General features: G+C 38.3%; 1 long non-coding RNA gene across 2 annotated transcripts; it reads left to right on the top strand.

The window, feature by feature from the left end:
• The first annotated feature begins 2,078 nt into the window (after nucleotides 1–2,078).
• Nucleotides 2,079–7,312, top strand: LOC129347808 (uncharacterized). 2 transcript variants are annotated; one of them, XR_008600076.1, is made up of 3 exons: nucleotides 2,079–2,245; nucleotides 3,384–3,532; nucleotides 6,812–7,312. It is a non-coding gene; the product is annotated as an uncharacterized LOC129347808 (long non-coding RNA). The 2 variants fall into 2 exon arrangements; XR_008600075.1 differs by lacking the exon at nucleotides 2,079–2,245 and having other exon boundaries at nucleotides 3,271–3,532.
• Nucleotides 7,313–7,945: the final 633 nt, after the last annotated feature.

Raw genomic sequence — 7,945 nt, 5'->3', positions numbered from 1 at the left:
TGACAAGGTTGGGGCATCATGTGGGGCAACAGGCCACAGATCCCCGAGGCCCAGCGGTGATCAGCGCAACCTAGCAGATGGAGGGAGGTCTGCCTGCAGTGGTAGATGGTGCACCCCTCCCACAGAAAGTGTGGGGGAGGGAGGGAGGAAGGGAGAGGCAGAGGGGGGTTGTTTTATGGATGACTGAATGCTGCAGCAAGGTTAAAGGAACCAATCTCTGACACTTCACTTGCTCCTCGGTCTCCCTCTCCTAGCAGCCAAGCCCCCCTGCCTGAGTGGTACATGCACCTGCATCCTGCACCCCGCAGTGGACAACAGCTCCTCTGACATACTATTAGGTCTGGCCACAACACACACACACACACACACACACACACACACACACACACACACACACACACACTAAATATGAGCCTTGCAACCATTGCAAGCAAAGACATAGCTGTTTTTTTTTTTTTTCAATTAGCATATTGCTAATGACCATTTTGCAACGTTTTTGGGGCTCGAATGTCAAATCCACTGCTATTAGCACATTTTATTATCCCTGCTGACCACTGTACTCTACACCATTTTATATGTATAGTACGGTTTGTTCCTCACCTGATGAGATACCTGCTCCTGGCTCTGCAGCAGATATGATGCCCCTGGAATCTGTACAGGTGTCGGTGCTCTGTTGCCACCAGTTGCCCATGTTGCATCGATCAGGCCAGGCTGAGGTGCCTGGGACACAGAGTTCATCCATTTCTATTTTATATTTCGGGGCGCTGTCGTTGGCGGTATCAGAAGGAACAGAGGTGGTTTTGATGCTGCAAGCTGCCATGGAGGTCAGAGAGACGCCCTGAAGATGTGTGAGGAAGGTGGAGCTGCACACAGCTGTGAGGAGGGACCTGTCCTGCTCACTAGTCTCTGGTGAGCTACTGGGTTTAGGTTCCTTTAAAACAAAGCTCTGGTGAAGGTCAGTTAGAGGGTCATGGGTGGTGTCAGATGGGGTACAGGAGAGGTCTTGATTGAAGCATCTCAGTGGCTCCTCTTGCTGGTGATGCTCAGCTGCTGTCTAAGAATACAAAGAGCAAAATCTTCCACTTCATTTGCAAAAAAAATTTTTTTTAAATTCTGCCATTATAATCAGCCTTCAGTATGCACTGTTTTGTTAAAGCAAGATATTACCTACCTGATTAATTTTCTTTTCCAGCAAACCGTCGGATGTGGCTGCATCACTAGAACTGAAAATCTGCAAAGGGAACCAGTCTGATTGTTCTTCTCGGTTGACTAACACTGAAGTGACATCTGGGGGACCATGAATGATACCTTCAGACACTCCTTCACAGCTGCAGCTGGCACCTTTTTCTGCAGATAAAAGTCCAGGTAGCGAACATTCTGTACACCACAATTCAACCTGATCTAATTGTGTGACTCGAGCTGCATCTACCTACACACCATAGTCAGGTGAGAGGAAATCAGGCACTGATTGGCTGTCAGACTGGAGATTCAACCTGAAATTGAACCATAATATACAAATATGAGTCACTTTTCATTTCAAAGTGTTCCTAAAGGTGTGGTGAACTCTGACCTTGTGTCAGACGAATCCGTGTACGGATCTGGTAATTGGATTTTCCGTTCTGAAACGGGTATTGAAAAACAAAAAATTAGTGGTTATTTGATTTTCGTTTTAAAATACAAAAATTAAAATTGAAATACAAGGCGTTTTTCCGTTTCATGATCAAAAAGGGATATACGATTTTTAAAAAATGCTTTGATTTTCGTTTTATATTTAGAATAACAAGAAAGTAAAATCAGTAAGAGACAGAAACGAAAAAAGGTCCGTTTTTATATTTTCTGAGACCGGAAGTGGTCATCAGCAAGTGTGGAGCCAAACAGAGTACGGTGCATAGACTGTATATACATTTTTTTTCGTGAGTTTTCATGGTCAGAATGAGAGATCAGGTGGCCGATAAATCAATATTGATTTTTTTTTTTTTTATAGAGCGTTAAAGTTTTGCGAAGCCAGGGGGCGGGACTACTTGATTGACAGTCCGGTCTGGAATGATTGACAGGTCCTATGGAGGAGGAAGTCTAGACTCTGCTCTCCTTGTTTGGATTAATTCTGATATAATAACTGTTGGTTTATTTATCGGTGGAGCAGCACAATATTTTCCACTGACTGTTTTCCTGCCCGTTAGGTTGTTTTAACCAGTTTTCTACCTTCGGCTGATTCTACCAGCAGACACTGAAAGGACTCAGTTCGGTAAGTAAATGTTTATTTTCGTATCAGTGCCGCTTTTAATGCACTTTATATGCAGCTTTAGTGTCAGATGTAATGTGTGCCATGCACTCCAGATGTTGGTGGAGTTTGTTTCAGTGTGTGTTGACCAGAGAAGAAAGTTAGCATAGTAAATATTAGCTTTAATGTTAGCGATGCTAACCGAGCTAGCAGTTCAGTTGTAGCCTGATTAAAGCTAACGTAGCATCAAGCTAATGTGTTGAGTTTCATGTAAACAGCTGAAGTGTGTTGTGTTCCTGTAATGTGGTTCATTAAGTTCATAAAACTGTGGCTGGTTGACATTAATGTAACGTTCAGGAAACTTAAATGTGATTAAAACGGTAACGTTAATGTTCTAGTTGTCAGTAATCAGCTTTAATTTGACACTAAAACAGACTCTGATAGTTTTAAATGACATCAGTTTCATTAATTTGTTGAAAATTGTCTCATTTGTTGTTGTGATGTTGCTGCTGATCCATTAAAAGCAGATGATCCGTGTTGAAGATACGTTTAGTTCTAGTATCAGAAGTACAAGAAGGAAAATAGAAGTTTAGTTCTGCTACGTCAAAGATTTCAGGAATAAAATAACTAAATGAGTCTTTATGCCTCAAACTTTATTTTTACAATAAAGAAATAATGAAATAATCACAGATAATAAAAACATAAATAGCAGAGAAAACCTGAGAGAATAATTTCCTGAAAAGTCTGTGAAGGAAAAGCAGCTTTTTTATCCTGAAAGATCAGAATCAGCTCCAACATCTGCATCTGACAGCATCAAGTCAACCAGAAAGAAAAGAAAAAAGAAAATGACTTCTTTCTGATCACATCTGTTCCACTGCTCACAGTCGTCTGCTGCTCACATTCTTCACATTTATAGTCCACTTTTAAAAGTTCAGCAGACAGGTGCTCTGCTTTGGAGTGTGACGATGTCGTTGGTGATGTGGAGAGTGAAGTTTCCGTTTCACCCACAGCGTGCTTTAAGGCAGCCGGGTCGGACTTGATGTTTGAAATACTGACTGACAGCTCAGATTTAACTGTCTGTAGTTCCGTTTTGATGGATGTTAAATTTTCACTCAAAGCCGCCAGGAGCTGAGTCTTTAAAATAACCGCCGTCTCGTTACAGAGTGAAAGTAGCAGTTCCTCCTTAAGGTCAGAGATTGCAGCATCTGAGGGCCTCTTCAAAAGAAGACGTAGTTGATGAAGGCGTTCTGGAGCAGGACCAGAAAGACCACGACCAAGCAGCCTTGAGATCTTAGGCAGCGTCTCCCTCAGGTGGGTGTCAACGGTGTTCACGGTCAGGTCTGTGGTAATCCCGTCAAAAAACAAAACAGAAAAAAATCTAGATTATAAATCGACATGTAACCAAAGCACTCTGTGTATAACGCCATAGTATAGGATGTAGTTCAGAAAATGTCAAAGTATAGTATACTTTTCAAGAATAACATAGTATGGCCTGTAGTTCATAGCATAGCATGTCGGCAAAAAAACCCAACTGATTATTATGTGGTTCAAAAAGTGCAAAATGATAGGATGTTGCCTGAAATTGTCATGTATGATATGTGGTTCAAAAAGTGTCATAGTGCAGTATATTGTCAAAATAGTATGTTTTTCAAGAAAACATCAGAGTATAAGTCGTCTAAAAAATGCCATAGAATAATATTTCATTGCATAAGTAAAAGTATTGTAATTTTAAATAAACTAAAACAAAAAAAAGGTCATAGTAATATATCAATTTAAAAAACCTATAGTATAGAGTGCCGCCCAACAAACGTCATAGTATATCATGTCGCTCTTGAAACGTCATTGTATAGCATGTCGTCCAAAAAACGTCATAGTATAGCATGTCACTCTAACAACATCATAGAATAGCCTTTGGTCCAAAAAACGTCATAGTATAGCATGTCGCACTAAAAACGCCATAGTATACTATGTCGAAACGTGCCATCTGATGAAATAATGTAAAGGAGGTCGTGAAAAACACTCCAGAAAGGTTTTCTTTGAAAAACAATCATCATGAATTTTGGCACAAAAAAACGCCATAGTATACTATGTCGAAAAAAAATGCGATTTTTCAACATGTTGTAAAAATGTGCCATATGATGAAATAATGTAAAAGAGGCCGTGAAAAACACTCCAGAATGGTTTTCTTTGAAACAACATCATCATGAATTTTGGCGCAAAGAAACGCCATAGTATACTATGTCTAAAAAAAAAAAATTGTGATTTTTCAACATGTTATAAAAAGGTGCCATATGATGAAATAATGTAAAGGAGGCCGTGAAAAACACTCCAGAAAGGTTTTCTTTGACAAAAAAGAAATCACCATGAATTTTGACGCAAAAAAACGCTATAGTATACTATGTCGAAAAAAAGATGCGATTTTTCAACGTTGTAAAAACGTGCCATATGATGAAATAATGTAAAGGAGGCCGTGAAAAAACACTCCAGAAAGGTTTTCTTTGACAAAAAAAATCATCATGAATTTTGGCGCAAAAAAACGCCATAGTATACTATGTCTAAAAAAAAAAATGCGATTTTTCAACGTGTTGTAAAAACGTGCCATCTGATGAAATAATGTAAAGGAGGCCGTGAAAAACACTCCAGAAAGGTTTTGTTTGACAAAAAAAAAATCATCATGAATTTTGGCGCAAAGAAACGCCATAGTATACTATGTCTAAAAAAAAAGATGCGATTTTTCAACATGTTGTAAAAACGTGCCATATGATGTAATAATGTAAAGGAGGCCGTGAAAAACACTCCAGAAAGGTTTTCTTTGACAAAAAAAAAATCATCATGAATTTTGGCGCAAAAAAACGCCATAGTATACTATGTCGAAAAAAAGATGCGATTTTTCAACATGTTGTAAAAATGTGCCATATGATGAAATAATGTAAAGGAGGCCGTGAAAAACACTCCAGGAAGGTTTTCTTTGACAAAAAAAAAATCATCATGAATTTTGGCGCAAAGAAACGCCATAGTATACTATGTCTAAAAAAAAAGATGCGATTTTTCAACATGTTGTAAAAACGTGCCATATGATGTAATAATGTAAAGGAGGCCGTGAAAAACACTCCAGAAAGGTTTTCTTTGACAAAAAAAAAATCATCATGAATTTTGGCGCAAAAAAACGCCATAGTATACTATGTCGAAAAAAAGATGCGATTTTTCAACATGTTGTAAAAATGTGCCATATGATGAAATAATGTAAAGGAGGCCGTGAAAAACACTCCAGGAAGGTTTTCTTTGACAAAAAAAATCATCATGAATTTTGGCGCAAAAAAACGCCATAGTATACTATGTCGAAAAAAAGATGCGATTTTTCAACATGTTGTAAAAACGTGCCATATGATGAAATAATGTAAAGGACGCGGTGAAAAACACTCCAGAAAGGTTTTGTTTGACAAAAAAAAAATCATCATGAATTTTGGCGCAAAGAAACGCCATAGTATACTATGTCTAAAAAAAAAAAATGTGATTTTTCAACGTGTTGTAAAAACATGCCACCTGATGAAATAATGTAAAGGAGGCCGTGAAAAACACTCCAGAAAGGTTTTCTTTGACAAAAAAAAATCATCATGAATTTTGGCGCAAAAAAACGCTATAGTATACTATGTCGAAAAAAAATGTGATTTTTCAACATTTTGTAAAAACGTGCCATATGATGAAATAATGTAAAGTAGGCCATGAAAAACACTATGGCAAGCTTTTCTTTAAAAGAAAAATCATCATGAATTTTGGCGCAAAAAAATGCCTTAGTATACTATGTCGAAAAAAAAATGTGATTTTTCAACATGTTGTAAAAACATGCCATCTGATGAAATAATGTAAAGGAGGCCGTGAAAAATACTCCAGAAAGGTTTTCTTTGAAAAAAAAAATCATCATGGATTTTGGCGCAAAAAAATGCCATAGTATACTATGTCGAAAAAAAATGTGATTTTTCAACATGTTGTAAAAACGTGCCATATGATGAAATAATGGAAAGGAGGCCGTGAAAAACACTCCAGAAAGGTGTCGCTCTAAAAACGTCATAATATAGCATGTCGCTCAAAAAACGTCATAATATAGCCTTTGGTCTAAAAACGTCATTGTATAGCCTTTGGTCCAAAAAACGTCATAGTATAGCATGTCGCTCTGAAAACGTCGCAGTTTACCATGTCATTCTAAAAACATCATAGAAAAGCCTTTTGTCCACAAAGCGTTGTTTTGTCCTGGCTGTCTGAAGTAGGTGAGGAGCAACACAAAAACAGTCCAAACGCTGGTTTCCAGAGGGTTAGACGAGTATTTATTTGAAAGAGGAAGTTTACAACAACACAACATGTGAGGGGGTTAAAAGCAAATGGGTGTTAGTAAAATAAAAATAAATAAACAGAACTAAAAGTGAACTTCATGTTGACATTGATGGGCATTCCAACCAGGAACAAAGTAAAAGATAATCAATATGAAAAAAAACTCTTCCTGTTTACCTCTTAAAACCCAAAAACACACCGCAGTAGCACCCTAAACTAAAACTACCAATGGGTTCTCTGTTTTCCTTTCTGAACAATTCAAAGGTCCCTCTGTATCTCCCCACACATCCACCAACCACTGGAACACATCTCCAAAGTTCTGCCGGGCCAGCTCAGCTTCCCCTCAGAAGAAGTGGCGCCACCTGCCAGATGAAGGAGCCTTTTGAGAGGCAGCTGGCATCGTGATTGGACTATACTTTGGTCTGTTCCAGTCCAGCTTCAGCTCCAGAGACGGCAGGCGGGACGAGTCAACGGAGGCCGGGTGGACGAAGGCATGCAGCTGAGTACAATCCAGAAAACAACAGAGGAGGAGTGCAGTGGCCCAGGGCCAGAACAAGCAGAGTAGCATGGTATGTCTCTCAGAAAACATCATAGTATAGCCTTTGGTATGAAAAAAACACCATCATATACATCGTATATTGTACAAATAACAAGTCAAAGGAAAGAGACATACATTGTAGAATTGTACTAATTGTGGGCTAACTGATTTAATGATTATCAGTATTTTATTTTTTACTGATTTACGGTAATAAATCAATTTAAAAATGGTGCTACTTTGGCTCTGAACCTTTATCTACCTGTGGTCGCTCTGTCTTCTGGAGTGATTTGATTGGTTATATGTCATGAATAAAACTCCTTTAACTTAACATCTGTAAAAACAACAGAAACGTATCAACAAAGTTTTCTGTTAGAGTTTGTGTTCTAAGATTAACTCCAAGATTTTAAATACTTTCATTAACTGCAAATGAATATCTACTCCAAATGTCTCACTAATAATCATTATCAGCCTTAAAAACCCACAAAACACCCTTCTATACTGGACCACACTTAGTACAGTCCGGTTCCCCCTTCTATAAATCTGCTTGGAATCTTCCACTTCCTGTTTGTCAAAGTGGCCTTCTACCTGGACAGGTTTTGTTGGAGCTCATGCAACAAACATTTTGGGTAACTGCACTTTAATATGGATGGATGACACTGAATTATAGTCTGTTTTCATGAGACTGAGTTAAGATGTGTAGCTCTGTCATTAAATAGGAAATTATTTCTCAGAATTCACAGAGAAAAGTCTGAAATGTTTGCTAGGTTAGCATCCCACATGTTCTTTGGCTCAGCTAAAGCTAACTCTCTCCAACTTCTGGATCTCTTGAGTTGCTTGTTGTTAAAATATCTTGCTAGAGG

Source organism: Amphiprion ocellaris, chromosome 20 (assembly GCF_022539595.1).
Source record: "Amphiprion ocellaris isolate individual 3 ecotype Okinawa chromosome 20, ASM2253959v1, whole genome shotgun sequence".
Classification (NCBI taxonomy): Eukaryota; Metazoa; Chordata; class Actinopteri; family Pomacentridae; genus Amphiprion; species Amphiprion ocellaris.
This window is presented reverse-complemented; position numbering and strand designations above follow the sequence as displayed.